Source organism: Gymnoscopelus braueri, assembly GCF_963280865.1.
Source record: "Gymnoscopelus braueri genome assembly, chromosome: 12".
Taxonomy (NCBI): domain Eukaryota; kingdom Metazoa; phylum Chordata; class Actinopteri; order Myctophiformes; family Myctophidae; genus Gymnoscopelus; species Gymnoscopelus braueri.
This window is the reverse complement of record NC_137614.1, coordinates 10,868,519-10,886,414: the sequence shown is the minus strand read 5'-3', so window position 1 is coordinate 10,886,414 and position 17,896 is coordinate 10,868,519.

Below are 17,896 nucleotides of genomic sequence, written 5' to 3'. Positions count from 1 at the left end.
TTCAAACCTACCAACATACAGACAGACTGTAGAGGGCAGTAGACCTGCTCTGATAGACACCCTACTGCATATCAACAACAGATCTGTTGGAGGGAACATTAACCTGCCTTTTTGATACTCACTTAGCAATACACTCAATGGTTTCCCTTTGGGTTATGTAGAGCAGTGTTGGGCAGTAACAAGTTACTTTTAATATATTACTGTAGTATTATTATTTTACCCAGTAACGAGTAGTGTAAGGTATTACTCTGCCAGAGTAATAAGTAATATAATATTGCTTTTTTAGGGAGTAATATGTAATAAGTAACACATTACTCTCCTGAGTAATATTGCCCAACACTGATGTAGAGGGAATCGATGTTGTTCTTTTTTATATTCTGTGTATACTGTTTTTTGTATTGTTTTTACATTGTGCTAAATAAATCAAAATCAAATAGTGATTAAATGCGCAGAGTTTCTCACATAGGATGGACGTACTGTCCCTGGAAGTGAGTACTGCTAGACACTACTATCCAGGTACTGGATACTTCATATTTTTGGGAGTGTGTTGAGTTCTGTGGTGGAGTAGGATTTCTGAAATCTGTGGGTCAGGAACCGCAGGAGGTCCCCACATGATTTTGGAGGGGTCCCCAGATGACAGTGAAGTGACAATTTAAGGACTTTTAAAGCCTACAAAAAAAAGAAGAGAAAAGACCATTACTGCATCAAAAGTAATCAACAAACTATACTATAAAAACTGGTCAAACATTGGAAAAAAAATCAAATTAAATAAAAAAGGCAAACATTTTGAAAATAGCAGATCTACAAGCAGCTCACTATTTTGGTTTTACGTATGTGTTCCGTCTGTATAGTAAAGAGCCTGTCTGTCTCAATCTGTCAGTGTCAGTCTGTCAGAGTCTGTCAGTGCCTGTCAGTGTCTGTCTGACTGACCGACACTGACTGACGCAGACAGACACAGACAGACACTGACTCTGACTGACACAGACGGTCTGGTCTGTCTGTGTCAGTCAGTCTGCCCCACAATCTGTTATGTTTCACAATACGATGCTCCTGATGAATCAGAAAAAGTAAAACCACAAATACACCCTGACCTAATTTTGTGGTTCTCCTCTTTTATTCCTTCTATTGTAGTTTTTATGTCTTGTAATGATGTTACACACAGCATGTTTCCTTCAGAAACAGAAAGTGTTCCGCTTTCTGAAGAGCTGGCAAGACCCTGTTACCTATATTACTACCACAATATAGAGCTATCTAACAGTAATTGTTACGGCCACTACACTTGGCTCGAACACCAATAGTCCATGAGCCAGAGCCCCAAAATTGAGCAATGATTATCGAAAGAGTGGGCAAAACGAAACCTATATTAAATTGTTCATAGGGTCAATACGAGTAAATAAATATATGATAACCTTTCCACAGAAGCAGCTTTTTCATGGTTATCACACATTTTGTTATTTTCCCCATACGTACAAGACAGGTAAAAAAATAAAATAAAATAAAAAAGGGTTATCATAATGAAACTTCCTGAGTTGATTACTTACATGAAGACAATGATTTATCGTATTACAAGTTTTCTGAAATTGTATATTTAAATATGCAAATTAGGCATTAGGAAAATATGCCCACATTTGCATAACCAGAATCAACATTGGAACATTGGACAAAGCCAGAGTCAACATACTTATTTCATTTTGTTAAGATGTTGGAGTCAAAGGTTTTTAACGAGGGAATATTCAATATCTGGCTCAATTTTATGGGGCTCTGGCTCATGGACTAAATGCCTAATTTGCATATTTAAATATACAATTTCAGAAAACTTGTAATACGATAAATCATTGTCTTCATGTAAGTAATCAACTCAGGAAGTTTCATTATGATAACTCTTTTTTAAATTTTGTAATTTATTCACCTGTCTTGTACGTATGGGGAAAATAACAAAATGTGTGATAACCATGAAAAAGCTGCTCCTGTGGAGAGGTTATCATATATTTATTTACTCGTATTGACCCTATGAACAATTTAATATAGGTATGGTTTTGCCCACTCTTTCGATAATGAAATCTTGTCTGGCTCATGGACTACAATGACCATAACATAACAGAACAAAAATCAGGTCTCAATTGCAATACCATTTATTTTATATTCAGATAAACAAGTTCAATGATGTTTATTCTTGATAGGAACCAGAATGTTAAATGTGCCAGGGGGGTAGAGACAACAAATTAACGCAAAAAAAAGACCTAAATAAATGTCCTAACAAACAAAGTATATGTATAATGGGCTGGCCGAACTCTGGTGAGCCATGCAATATGTGCCCGTTGTCTCACCAGACTCCCATAAACTACCAAAACATACAATAAGCTAAACTAACCAGTAACCGAAAATCATCAAACAATACTTACAGCCAGCCCATTGGAACTGAAATAAAGAACATACAAATAAGCAATGGAACAACTCTGTTATACTATGCTGGGGGTGTTGGGGAGCTCATTAAAAACTGGCTAAAACTCCATTTATATAGCCCTAGGCCCTAATCACAAATCAGGCACAGCTGAGAAAAGGAGGGGCCGCCAGAGCACTCCCAGGTGAGTGACAGGTGTCTAGCCAGACCAGGGCAGCAGAGCCAGCAAGGCAGGATTAGCCTGACTTATAGCCTGAATTTTCATTTCGTTTCACTCCATTATTCAGTCTGAAAGCCCTCTCAGTGCAGCCGTTTTCTGAGATGGGGGCGTGGCCAAAGTTGGACTCTTTGGCAATTGGTTCATACTGGATTATCCCGATCCCGATTCGTCGTACAGATTTTCAACCGAGAAAAGCCCACCTTCGACAGTGGCTAGCGATTCAGGGGGTGGAGCCAGCTGCCAGGCTAAGGCAAGGATAGACACTAAACACAGGACAAATAAGCATTAATTACATTACATTACATTACAGTCATTTAGCAGACGCTTTTATCCAAAGCGACTTACAATAAGTGTATTCAACATAGGTAGGGAACGAAAACTACTAATCACCAGAAGTCTTTAGTGCATTTTCTGCAAAAACAAGCAACCAAGAGTATACCTAGCGCTAAGGTAAAAGTGCAATATATCAGCTACCTATTTCCTTAAACAGATGAGACAAAATAGCTAAATCAAATGAGCATGAGCTAAAACAAATAAGTGTATCGACTAAACAAGATCCAATAAACAATCCAATAATCCAATAAACAATACAGCAATAGAAAACAAGCGTTCGTACAACTAGTTAACAACAAGTAGGTCAGGCAGAGAGGAAGGGTAGTGTTTCCTGAAGAGGTGAGTTTTCAGCCTGCGGCGAAATATGGGCAGTGACTCTGCTGTCCTAACATCAGTGGGAAGTTCATTCCACCACTGTGGGGCCAGAACAGAAAAGAGTCGTGACCGTGTGGATCGGCCAGAAGGACCCTTGAGTGACGAGGCAATCAGTCGCCCCGAGGTGGCAGACCGAAGTGGTCGGGCAGGGGTGTAGGCATCGACCATAGCCCGGAGGTAGGAAGGAGCTGTTCCTTTCACTGCCCTATAGGCTAGCACCAGGGTTTTGAACTGGATGCGGGCCGCTACGGGGAGCCAGTGTAGAGAGCGGAGAAGGATGGTTGTGTGGGAGAACTTGGGGCGGTTGAACACCAGGCGAGCCGCAGCTTTCTGAACAAGCTCCAGAGGTTTGATGGCAGATGCCGGAGCACCAGCAAGGAGGGAGTTGCAGTAGTCCAGGCGGGAGATGACGAGAGCCTGGATGAGCACTTGGGCTGCCTTCTCCGTGAGGAAGGGGCGAATCCTCCTGATGTTGTAGAGCAGGAATCTGCAGGACCTCGTCACTGATGCGATGTTTGCCGAGAACGTCAGTTGATCGTCCAGGGTCACACCCAGATTCTTCGCAGTCCGAGTTGAGGTCACCACAGCATTATCAATGGTGATGGCCATGTCTCGGTGCGGATTAATGAACACATAAGCAAAGAAAGACTGTAGACTGAGGTGAGAATATGTGCTAGCACATAACACTTATTTTAACAAAAGAATATCACTTACTTCACCTCTCAATCTCTTTGCCCAATGTTCACCCCAGAGGGACGCTAGCCTAGGGTTCATGTGGTAACAGTATTAATTTACAGTAAATTCCTGCCAACATTAAGGGCAGCATTGATGGGTGATGGAAGCGTTTTTCAAATGGAAGAAATCCATTACATGCAATCCATTGCATTGCAATGTGCCTGTACCAGACTGCCCGTTCTCTGTCAGTGGAAGAGCCACGGGAACAATAGAAATATGAGTCAGACATGGGCTTTGGTCGAGTCAGACGAGGACATCTAGTAGATTTTGGTCTTTTTGATGAGTGAGATTTGTTGTGAAAAATGTCTTCGCTTTTTTTCTTCTTTTTTTTTTCATTTGGAAATATAAATAGACTATATTTCCTTGTATTTGCTAAAAGCAACGAAAGAGAACTTGTTATGAAGTTGGTTGAAATGTTGGATGTATTCTTATTTCCATTAAACTTTAAACTGAGGTGTTCACCTCTGAACTGAAGTAAACTTGAGTAGTGGACCTTCAAAGCAGCCAATTCATCATTCTGTCACTCAGTGGCGTCACCTGATGAATGCTTGGTAGAGCCTAGAGGTCATACCAACAGCAGGCTGGATAATTCCATAACAAACAATGTATGGATAAGAAATGCAGACAAAAACACATTGATATTATTGTGGTATATCACACAATAATAAGTCAATAAACAATTAACTATTGGCATGTAAAATTGTTTTTTAAGTGTTAACAATTTGTATAGCTCTGATTGTTGTATTTCTACACTTAGATACAGATCAGTAGCACTCAAATTGGCTAATCATGCTGGGGTTCTTTAGGTGTCTTCTAAGATGTGAAAATATACTCCATATATCTTTATATCAGTGGTTCTCAAAGTGGTCTCCCTCAGGTTTCCTCGCAGCGTGAGGCGTTTGTAGATCTGCCATTTTTGGCTAATGTTCCCCTCAGAAATTGAATCATGGGATTCTAGGGTTGAAGTGGTTAAAAATAAAATCCATTTCACACAAAGATTTGGTGGCCTCCCTGTAGTAACCCTGTAGTGAGGACCCCCTAGGGGTCCCGGACCCCCTGTTGAAGACCCCTGATGTAGACTTTTGCACCACCCTGAAGGGTTGTATTTCTCAATAATGACACCTATATGTTCATTGTCCTGTAAAGAAATCAATAATTTGACACACAATGAAAACTATTTTATTGATTTAACCATTTAAACCCTATATAATTATTGACCAGAGTCTCCCAGGGACATACAAGGCTATACCTTCTTTCCTCTCTTCGCTGAAAATAGCTACAAGCTCCTAATGTGTCGCAACGTGACACATTTTGAGCTAATATAGATTGGCTATTTTCGCCAAATGTTCACCCCAGAATAGGGATACTATAGGGTTCATGTGGTTTTTGTAACAGAATATCACCCAAGCCGTTGCCTGAGTGGCTCATGTCGATATGCCTGACGTCAGATGGATAGTACAATACAAGGGCAACGATTAAATGCAGAGTCATCATCACATACCCATTAAACATGTCGTTGATGTTGTTTACTCTCTCCATCTCCTCACTATTTATGTGGAAAAGAGGATGTGTGGCCTTACTATATCTCCTAGTCTAGTCTACAATGATCTCTTTAGTTTCTGAGTGAAGAAGAGTGAAGTAGTTAATCCCATTTTGTTTGTCTGCAAGTTTATGGGTGTGATTATTTATTTGTTGTTGAAAACAACAAATAAATAGCATCCTGACATGAGTGTTTGCATGCTCCAGGAGAGACAGCTATGAATTGCGATTAAGACTGCGTCCTCCATAGATCTGTTTCCTCGATAATAAAAATGTTGGCTGTTCAGATCGATGGGGATAATTGCCTTGATGCGAGAGATAGCACAAGCCTCTCAAAGCACTTCATAACAACTGGTGGAAGGCCAACTGGGTGATAGTAATTAAGGCTTTTAACCGCTCTCTTTAGGGATGATGGGGTGGATTTAAGACTTGGGTGGGGATGGCTGCCTGTTGTAAGGAGCGGTTAAAGATGCTGGCGAACACCCCTGCTTGTTGGTCAGCACATTACGTCAGCATGCCGCCCTGTCTGGACCTGCTGCTTTTATTTGGTGGTCTATTTTTGTGGAGTGGATTTCACCTAGTGGTGCTGTAGGACAGTGGTTCTCAACCTGTGGGTTGGGACCCCCAGGGGGTCCCTACATGATTTGGGTCCCCACCCAGATGACAGTGAAGTGACTTTTAATACCTAAAAGAAAGAAAGAAAAGACCATTAAAGCATCAAAAGTGATCAACAAACTATACTATAAAAACTGGTCAAACATTGGCCAAATTGTCAAATAATATAAGAAACAGGTAAACTTTTTGAAAATAGCCGATCTACAAGCTCACAACGCCTCGCAAAAGCGAGGCGTTGTGAGCTTGTATATCTGCTATTTTCACAATATGTATTTTCGATTTGTGGAATCGAAAAAGTAATGGCTCAACTCTTACATTCCAAGTGCTTATCAGGGTGGGGGGTCCCTGGTTCAAATATGATTATTTTGAGGGGTCACGGCCTTCTGTAGGACAAGTACATGCTCCTCCTTGGCCGGTGGCATTTGAGCTCTCACTCTGCTGTGTTGGTTTGTGTAAGCGTGTGAAGAACAGGTTCAGGGTGTTAGGGAGTGCAAGGTCATGACTGATCTGTGCTGATCTTGTAGGTTTTTAACGCCTGTTTGTTATGGCTGTTATGGTGTTTAATGCCTCTCCACATTCTGCCGGGATTTCTTTTTTCTTCTCTTAATCCTTCTATTGTCTTAAGCTTCTCTAATGCCCGTCTTAAGTTCTTTCAGAGAATTGCTGTAGGCCAGCATGTTGCTTGTCCTGAAGGCAGCACCTTGTATCATGAGCTTGTAGATCTATCTAGAGGAAAAATGTGTGACATTTTGACAACACAAATCTTACAAAATCTTGCAAAAATATTTTCAGATGGGGGTCCGTGGCCAAGCACACATTAATTTGAGGCTCCTTGACATGAAAAAGTTTCAGATCAAATGATGTACAGTACATTAATCACCAAAAGAATGTTAAAGCTCAGACTCTGATTGCTTCTGTCAGTTTTACAGATGGTTTGCTGATACTTCAAAGCTGACGGATATTTCCACACATATCAGCTGGCTCATAGTAAAGGTATGCATTGAACGTGTGTCTAATTCCATTTCCACACATGAGAGATGACACCTAGTCCTGTGATGTCTCCTCTAAAAAGCACACTCTCCTCTCCCCCCCCCCCCCAGCATGCCCATTTGATAGCACCATCCTAAATTGGAGCATATCAGATCAATTTACTGAGGCTGGAAGGGCAGCATCATGAACATGACACTGAGCCTCACCGGCCCCTGGCGCCAAATGTCCTTTTTAGTGTCTGCAGTAAATGGATGGCAAGAGATTCTGTCATGTAAGGCCTAAATGGGGTTCCTCACAAATCTGATCACTGTGACATTTTAGGAGCAGAAATCATTGCGGTCAATTTGGTTCCATTATCAGTAAAGTTGATGGGAAGAACAAAAACAGAAATGCATGTGTCTTCTTGTACTGTGAATGATATAATGTTGCAGCACTGTGTGTGTGTATGTGTGTGTGCGTGTGTGCGTGTGTGTGTGCATGTGTGCGCGTGTGTGTGTGTGCGCCGTGCACGCCAACATGTCCTATAGGCCTATGCAACGCCTGATCTGTTTACTACATTTCACTTCGGATATGAAAAAGCTGTTGGTTGGAAGCATAAGAGCTTGGAGGCTACCATGAACCATTCCCACCCACATGATCAGTCTGTGAGCTTCAGTAGACACATTTAGGCCTCCACAGCTCCATGTGTAAACAACTAGCAGACAGTGCCCTGAGCTTCATGGGAAACACTCTTCCAGTTTGGTAATAATTCAGTCTGATGACTCGCATTAACTAAAGCATCCGCTTTGCTCGATGCTATTCCTAACAGTGTCAGAATGTAGAAGCCAAACCCCCCAGAGCAGGAACAACAGGCAGGAGTTGTGAGGCAAAACAGCTGAATACTATGGACAATCAACACAGGGTAGGCTGAGGTTAGCAGGACACAGGGGAACAAAACAAACAATTATCTTAGGCTTCTTCTACTTCATTAGTGTGTGGTATATATTATTATATACTATACTATATCATTACTACAAGTAGCAGAAGAATCCCAGTGTCTGTCCTTGTACCACACGTCACACGCCACCACTACACTTTTGTTTTACTAAGGTGAATACAACTTTTCTGATGCCAAACATATCATAGCCTAAAGAGGGTTTCCAAGTGGCTTCTCATCTCTTATTCCTCGCCTACTGTGGATGAAATGGAATGAGAACCATCACTAGAAGGATTAAAACAAGTGTGATCCTTCTTGAGTCACTCGAGATTACGTGTTAACAATCGTGTGTAGTAACATGTTACGGCCACATGGTGGAGCAGTGAGAGCAAGAGTGGAGCCAGGTCCAGCTGTGCAGGCTGCTGACACACTGGTCTCCAATGGTCCTGTCAGTGTCAGTCCACCTTATAAAGACACGAGGACATATAAAACAGCACAGATTTCTGTCTTGTCTGTGCTCCATATCCTTTTCATACTGGTCCGTTACTGGAGGAGATAGATAGGCTATCCTGTTACATAATGAGTGTGGATGGATCATAATGGATAATACACTCACATCTGCCATCCCTCCAGCAATTTATCTAGCTGGTCAGCTTGCCAGCTAGCCAGCAGTTGGCTGTGACACTGCATGGAGAGAGAGGGGAGAGAGAGAGAGAGAGAGAGAGAGAGAGAGAGAGAGAGAGAGAGAGAGAGAGAGAGAGAGCAGACACTGCAAGTGTGATAATGTAATGTTGCCAACATTACATTATGATGTCATCCATGTCCCTGAATGTTGAAAGAATGTAGAAACAGAAAGAAACTAGAAAATGTGCTCCTCGGTGCACAAGTCTCCGCCAGCAGACCCGTGCTATTTTAATCAAATGAAATCACTTACCCTATCTTTAACCATAGTTCTCTAGGAATGTTCTAATTCTTACTTAAAATAGAACATGTATCTACTGTATCTAATGAGATACAGTAGGGTAAAATATATATATTTTAGTTAAACAGTTTGCGTAATGGGAGTTGGTTGCATTGTGTGATCTCAGCCTCTCCTGTCTAAGCTATTTATATATTTATATTACATATTGTGATGTCACGTGAAACTGACCAATGTTAGGTGTTCTTCTCAGAGGGACACACACACGCACGGACGGGTGATTTGTACTGGAAGGTACTGTTCCAATCAAGACTGATTGATCCTGTCTTACCTCACTTCAAAAACATGGCTTTTTGAAGTGACACACCTATTTATAGGATTTTATTTCGTCATGCGTCCCTCTAGCCAATCAAAAGCATTGGTGTCAACATATTGTCACGTGTCACGTGGAGCTTGACCAATGTTAGCTTGGCTAGGGGGGGGGGGACACACAGCGGGACGAAGCGAAAACATACTCTCCGCCTCCGGTGGAGACAATAATAATAATGAAAGGTCATTGTTATTAAAGGATCATAAATATTATCTATTATCTAGTTTGTTCTCAATGCCCTACAAGCTATTCGATTGGAAATTAATTCAACATAATTTTCACTTTCACTTTCACTTTCACTGGGTATATAACCTCCAGAGATAACCCACGTACACAACTTGTGGCACTGGCTCCTCTCCAGACTCCAGCTGGGTGATGACATCACTATAAAAACATGACCTTTTCGCTAATCCGCCCGGTGACAGGGTGAATACAATGTAAGATGGCACACGAGAGAGTTGGCATGTGTTTGTTTGTCTGCTTAGTGCTTGGTGTAATTTTAAGTTTTGAGGAGAATAAGGAAGATAGGGATGGGGAGGCTCGCTGATGTCAGATTGACATCACCGAAGAGAAGAAGACCCTCCCCCTGGGGGTCCGGACCCCCCAGGTCTGGGTCTGGTCCTGGACCATAGAGTTATAATTTATCCTGAGGGCGCCGCCCCCAGCTATTCAGTTCTATGAAAGTTGCTCAGTGGCGGTTGAAGCACCCGGAAGTACCATATATTGGGTCGATATTGGGTCCTGAGCAGGCGCACTAGGGTTTCTACGGAGCCTCAGAAGGGGCATTTGCAGGTTTTAACGGTAGACGCACGCGCAGTAGTATTTGCCAGACCCAAGGGGTCGGGCTTACATGAGGCTTTGTACCTGTTTCGTCCATACATGGGCAGGGGCCATTTGTCCTCCCGCCCCAGCCAAAAGAAAGTTTGTGACGTCCCCTTTCGTCACGAACTATTCATGACATCATGAACTTCAGTTATAAAGTGGTTTGTAGGTGTGATACATACTAGGACTTCATTTTGGGTCTGGCAGAACCAGGTCTCCTGGTCTTGTTTAAATACCGAAGTGTTGCTATCCCAGATTTGACCACCAGACGAAGGCAGCTTCACTGTTCAACTGTGGTTCTAGGGGCTTGGTCTGGACCCCCTGTGGGGTCGCCAAATTATTTTCGGGGGTCCCCAGATGATTAGCTTAACCCAATAAGACCTGAGGCCGATTCTACAAATGCCTTTAAAATCAGTAGTTCTCAAACTTTTTCGGGCCAAGAACCCCCAAAATGATACTGTATGGTCCAATCTTCCTTTCTCCTCTTCTTTCCTTGGCACTTTTTCTCTCTGTCTGTCTGTCTTTCTCTCTCCGAGAAATTGCCAGTTGAACACTACATCTATACTTTCGAGAAAGGTTTTGGCTCTCATACAGTATGTGTCAGGTATTGTAATGTCGATATTGTTTCAGTCGGGCCGGCGGTGGTCTTGTGATAGCACACAGCAGTCATTCTCAACAGTTTTACATTTCAAGCACCCCCAGTTTTAAATGCATTGGGCCAATAGAGCACTGTTTCCCAAATAGTGGGTCACCCATGTTTGGGTCTCAATTTTTATGAGTCGCGAGTAAATATCCCCTTTTTTTCGTTTCCTACATTTAAAAACAATATATTATTTCAAAAGATTGGAAAAAGGTAAAAAAAAAAAAGAACTCAACTTTTCATCAATTAAAAACAATGCCAACATTTAAAAAAAGCATTTCATAAATAAAAATCTTTAAAAATAAAATAATTGCCATGAATAAATAAAAAAATCACACCCAGTGTGAAGTGGGCGGTGTGGTCATCACAGTGGTCATCTGATGGAAGCTCACTTTAAAAAAATGTTTTTTTTTTAAGTGCATAGTCCTATTTATAGGTTATTAATTTCATCATGTGTCTCGCTAGCCAATCACAGTGCTGAATAGAGTCAGCCAATAGAGTCAGCCAATCACAGTACAGCTAGGGGTGTACTAATGCTAGGGGTGTACTAATTATGAGCCAATCACAGTACAGCGAAGGGTGCACTAATGAGGTGTCCCAACCCCACTTATAGGGGAGGCTACCACCGCCCAAAAAGGTTAAGAAGTAGTGAAAATAGCACATCGATAAGCTCTGCTATTTTCACTAGTTTGCGTCCCTGGCAAACGTAAAATCTTTCTTTTGGGTCTCGAGCTAAAAGGTTTGGGAACCATTGCAATAGAGTACCAAAGTTCTTATATGTCGCAATCTAAGATTCCCCTATGGGAAATCCAATACAAAAGATAGCGCTGTGACCCAGGGGGATAGCGCCCTCTAGCGGCAGTGATTTGAGACTTAATTCGGTGCTCTACAGTGGCAAATTTTCAAAAGCTGAGAAAAAAGCCTTTTAAATTTTGTAGCAGTAGTAGTAGTAGTAGTAGTAGTAGTAGTAGTAGTAGTAGTAGTAGTAGTAGTAGTAGTAGTAGTAGTCATGTCATAGTCATAGTCAAGTCTTCCAGTTCCCACCTGATGTTATGTGGGAGTCCTGACTGCTCCAGCCCGTGCTCAATAACTGCTAGCCTGCATAACGTCTTCAGACTAGGACTGAAGTCTAAGATGTGCAGGCCATCATCTTTTCCACCAAAGAGGAAGATACGATCTCCCACCAGGCAACAGCTCAGCTCAGATTTTGAACACAGAACACTTCCCTTGGTCTCAACCTTCTTCCAGCAGAGGGTCTCCAGACTGAGTTTCCACAGATCATTGTTACAGCTCCACCCACTAAATACGTACAGCTCTTCATTGTAGGTAAAGGTTGAGAAACCTGCAAGTCGTTCTGGAAGAGGCTCAGCACACTGCTCAGCAACGCTCACCCAGCAGTTGGTCTCTGTGTCAAAATCGCTGATGAAGGTGAGCGGATACCTGCCGAACAAAAAAAAAAAAAACATCTTTGTCCCGACGACGACGATGGCAGAACCCTAATGGTGGCTGAGTGCCTCCCATGTTAACTAAAGACCAGACCATCGTGGTGGTGTCCAACGTGTACATGTCATCAACTAAAATGGCTGAAATATAAGAAAATCTGATTCTGTGTCCTCCATAGATATACATGACCTTCCGCAGGGCACATGCCGAGTGGCCCTCCCTTGCCTCTGGAACAGTCCCAGATATTTGGGGTTTGAACCATCTGTGGGTGTTGACATTGAACGCATAAAGCACATTGCAGAATGCGGGCCATCTACCTCCCCAGAGGTAGATGACATCTTCTATCAGCACGGCTGTGTGGCCGCGGCGGTAGGAGGGAGCCTCGTGGGTCACTGGAGACCCAGCGTAAAGACACTGTGTTGAAGACCTGGACATTGATCTGATACCTGAACATGGACCCTCCGAAGCCAAAGGAGTACACCTTATGTCCCACGGCAACGGCAGCATGGTCCTTTCCAGAACGAGGTCCTCTCTTTGGTCCTTTCCGATTCAGCTTCCAGAACAACATTTGTCCTGCCTCCACCCCACCGTGGATCAAACTGGATCGGGTCAAGTCTTGCTCTGTGAAATGATGGAGTCTTATTGTGCGCTCGTAGGTGGAGGCACTCCGAAGCAGACTTCACTGACGCGGGTAGTGGAAACTCTTCACTGGACAATCCCAAGACAGGTTAACAGGAACATGACCCCTGCCCATGTATGACGAAAGGGGACGTCACAAACTTTTTTTTGGCTGGGTCCGGAGGACAAATGACCCCTGCCCATGTATGGACGAAACAGATACAAAGCCTCATGTAAGCCCGACCCCTTGGGTCTGGCAAATATAACAACAATTGTCCAACCAAAAATTATCCTTGCCTTTATCCCCAGAAGGAACTACTGTAATGGTTTTCTCTCATGTCTCCCCCCCCCCCAAAAGCAGATGGCTAACAGCTCATCAGAATGCAGCTGCAACAACTCTAACTAGATCTTAGAAAGCAGATCTGTACACTGACTTCCAGTGAGTTGTAGAATTGATTTGTCTATTATTATAATTTTATGTTATTGCCGATTGTCTTTAAATCACTCAATGGTTTAGTGCCAAAATACATCTCTTGCATTTACATCAAGAACCCTCTTGAATTCTCAGGTCATCCGGGAGTGGTCTACTAGATATGCTTCTAGAGTTAAAACAGAACATGGTGACGCAGCTTTTAGTTATTATGCCACACATACAGTAATTGTAACAAAGTTCCAGAGGATCTGAGGATTTAGCCAACAATGAGTACTTTTACATCCGGGCTAAAACCTTTTATGTTCCCCACTGCCTTTTATTATTCATTGTGAGCTTTAATCTGCTATTTTTGCCAATTTTTGCCTATAACGATGACATGCCCAGAATAGGGTTGCTAGGGTTCATGTGGTTAACTAACTCTGACCCACATTCTCAGCAGCAACTGCCTGACCACACTCTGACACACTTTTACCTACCTCCTTCGCTCATGTAAGCATCACGACGCACGCGCGCACACACACACACACACACACACACACACACACACACACACACACACACACACACACACACACACACACACACACACACACACACACACACACACACACACACACACACACACACACACACACACACACACACATTTATATATATTTATTATTTAACATTTCAGTGCCCTGGTGGTTAGAGTGTCCGCCCTGAGAGTATGAGGTCGGGGGGTTACATCCCCGGCTGCGTCATACCAACGGCTATAAAAATGCTACCCAATGCCTGCCTGCTTGGCACTCAGGATCAAGGGTTGCATTGGGGGCAAGTCCCTGGGACATACTAGCACCATGTCCAGGGGGTGTAGCCTACATCAATCTGCCTCACGCTACCGAAACGAGATAGGATCTTGACATATGGGCCACATGGCTCGGAGTCAGGATCCTATAGACAGTATAAGTAAGTAAGTAAGTAAGCAAGTAAGTAACTAGGTTCATTCTACAACAGCACCTTTGAGAGCATCAGTATTGGTGACAAAGGCAGTCACACAAGCATTATGCTACTTGCAAAAGAGACAAGAGTGATATTCTGCACTGATTTTGAACACACACCATACGTACACTTGATATTGTTGTCCTGTTATCTGACTTTTTCCTTTGTGTCTTTCTCTGATTTTATTGCCAACACTTTTTTTGATTGTGGCGATGTCATGATGATTCGGTCTGTACAGTATATAACAATATCTACAGTGTTTATCATTGACTGGAGTGCACCAGGGCTTAATAGGTCTGCTGCTTTTTTCCCCTCAACACAATTCAAATGTCTTCGCCGGAAATAGCAGATCTACAAGCCTACATGTTGCGCTGCAATGCGTTGCTGTGAGCTTGTAGATATGCTATGTTGCCAAATGTTCATCCCAGAATAAGGACACCGCAGGCAGGGTCCATGTGGTTCACTAAAATAAATAGCAATCTATTTCCCTCTGCACCCCAGCAGATTGTCTGGTGTGCACTGTGCAGTGGTGGAAAGTAACTAAGCACATTTACTAAAGTACTGCACTTAAGTACAATTTTGAGGTACTTTTACCTTACTGGAGTATTTCCGATTTTCTATACTTTAACTTCTACTCCACTACATCTCAGAGAAAAATATTGTACTTTGCTTTACTCCACACTCCAACAATTATTGAAAACTTAAGTAATTGATTGATTGATTGAATACTCTATAAGCAGTTTGCAAAAAAAAAGCACAGGAAAGTACAGTTCAATACAAGGTCTGCTAAATAAGGACACCGGCTACTAGTTACTTAGATTTTGATTATTATTACAAAATATACATTAACCACGTCAGCCCTATTCAAACTTTGGCTATTTGAAAATAGCCGATCTACAAGCTCAGTTAATAAAACATCAACGGATGCAAAATGCTTTTGCTCTTGGTACTTAAGTATATTTTGATGCCAATACTTTTGTAGTTTTACTCAAGTACATTTTGATTACCAGACTTGTACTTGTAACAGAGTGGTTCTACTTGAAGTATTGATACTTTTACTTAACAAAAAAAAAAACGGAGTACTTTTTCTGCTGGTGTGTTCTGCCAAGCTCTCCAGCCTCATTCCGTTTCTGATTTTCCTGACCTGCCCATTTAGACCCTGCCTGTTCAGCAGACCTTGGTGTATACCTGCCTGCCCCTTATCAGATTGTTTGCCCCGTGGATTGATTACCCGTTTCTCCTTTTTGGATTAACTGCCTGCCCCTTATCGGATCGCTTGACCCGTGGACTCGTTCAAGATTTATTTGCCCGCCTGTTTGTCTTGCGTTTCTCAAGTAAAAACGCTGTTAGCTGAACTTGATTATGTTGTCGTGCTTTGTGGATTCAAGTCTGTCTCCAGACATTATACAATGTCTATCAAATATCTGTATCTAGCCGTCTCATCCCACACACCAAAGACCAAATCAATTGGAAACACTAGGGGCGGCAGTGGCTGTAGAGCGGCCACTTGGGACGGGGAAAGTTCCCGGTTGGATCCTGGGCTCCCCCTGTATTGCTATTGAAGTGTCCTTGAGCAAGACACTGAACCCCTGATGATGAGAAGGTTGGTGCCTTGCATGGTTTCCTCTGCCATCGGTGTGTGAATATGTGTGTGTGAATGTGAAGAACTTTGGATAAAGGCCCTATACAGTATAAATTGACCATTTATTCACTTGCAACGATACTCATCAACAAAGGTTAAGACACAAACATGAGAATAACAGGTCAGGATAATTTCCGGAAACAGATGTTGCAATTCTAAAAAGATGAAGAGATGTAGAGTTAAAAATTACTTTCATGTATGAAAAATGCCAACATGTTTCGACCAAGAAAGGTCTTCATCAGGACGAGAACTGGACTACCAAACATACAGACCCATTAAATAGTGCTGTCAGTTCACGTGAACTTGCGAATGTACAGGCAATTGGTTTCAATTAAAGGAATAGTTCACCCAAAAAAGAATCAAATTTCTATCAATTACACACCCCATGAAGCGATTCATGGCGATTTCTTAGTTTTTTACGCATTCCTGAGACAATAATTTGATGACCGGGTGTATTTCCGGCTACATCAGCATCTTTCCGCCGGTAATCAAATGATTGGCTTAGGAATGCGACAAAAACAAAATACACCCAATAAATTCAATGCTTCATGGGGTGTGTAATTGATAGAAAATTAGTAATTTTTTTGGTGAACTACTGTTTTAACACACCCAAAAACACATGTATATGTATGTGTGTGAACAATCACTTATAATCGGCTGATTGTTTAGAACCGGACTCAAGAGCCACTGTGAAGGCCTAGCTGGGTTGTAAGGCCAGCTAGTCGTCCTGAATATGCCATCCGTGATTAACTGGGTTGTAAGGCCAGCTAATCTCCTGCTACTCTGGAGAGAGTTAAGATGATCTTCGAGCGTCGCCGAGGACACTGGATTGTCTGATGAGCTATTCCTGATTGGGTCTATGTTGTTCACTCTGGAAGGGTTAAGACTGGGTCTAATGCCGATGATGAGATTAGTTCAACCCTGACATACGGCTTGTTTTATACCACTGAGGGTGGCTCCTGACATCACGGCGGTGATGTCAGGTGGTGTCAGGCATTCCCACATATGGAGCTGGCTATTTCTGTCATGCCCAAACCGGGGACTATGATGTCAGTCCTGGATGGTTCCGGTTATCTCCGTATATGGGGTTTCTAGAAGGAGTGTTCTGATGTCAGAGCTAGGTATGTTTTAGGAATCTCCTTTTCTAGCTATTCTATACTGTCAGACTTTGTCTCCATTTATGGGGATAGGCGAGTATGGGTGAGTATGCCCTGAATGTTCGGAACAAACACGCTGATCATAATCAGATCAAAAAAGAACATAACACATGGACAATGAGTCATGGGCAGTTGCTGTTTGTTTGTGTTATGCACATGTGTGTCTCAGCAGCAGCAGCACAGCATGCTGATGCTGCCATATCACCGTGCAGTACCAGACGTTTCTGGAGACGGCGCCTGGCGGACTGCGAGGGGACCCAGAGTGTTGATAAACTATGGATGAGGAGAGAGCCGGGGAGTTAAAGTAGTAGGAGAGATCAGTCGAGGATGGAGGGGGTCAAATTGGGCAGTAGGGCAAGGGCTGTAGGTGAGACGAGAGGCTTTAAACATGGATGAGAGGGAGACGGGATAGGGCTTATTATGTAAGGGTGACTCACTGTACTGTTGGTTTACCAACATGTACATGACACCGTGTCATGATTGACCCTATAGCCCTCATGATTGTAACATTATCTACTGCGCAGATGTGGCTCGGGCATTAATGTGAGACAATCTGGGAATAGTAGGCTTTTAACCTATTAAGACCGGGAATGCATAACTGTATTTATTTTTTTCTTTGTCTATTAAAATAAATAGCAGATATACAAGATCTGCTATTTTAGAAAAATCTTGAAAATGTGTGCAAATCTTTGAATATATATGTTTTTAAAGCGAACATTTGTAACTCAAATCTTTGTTTCTGGGGGG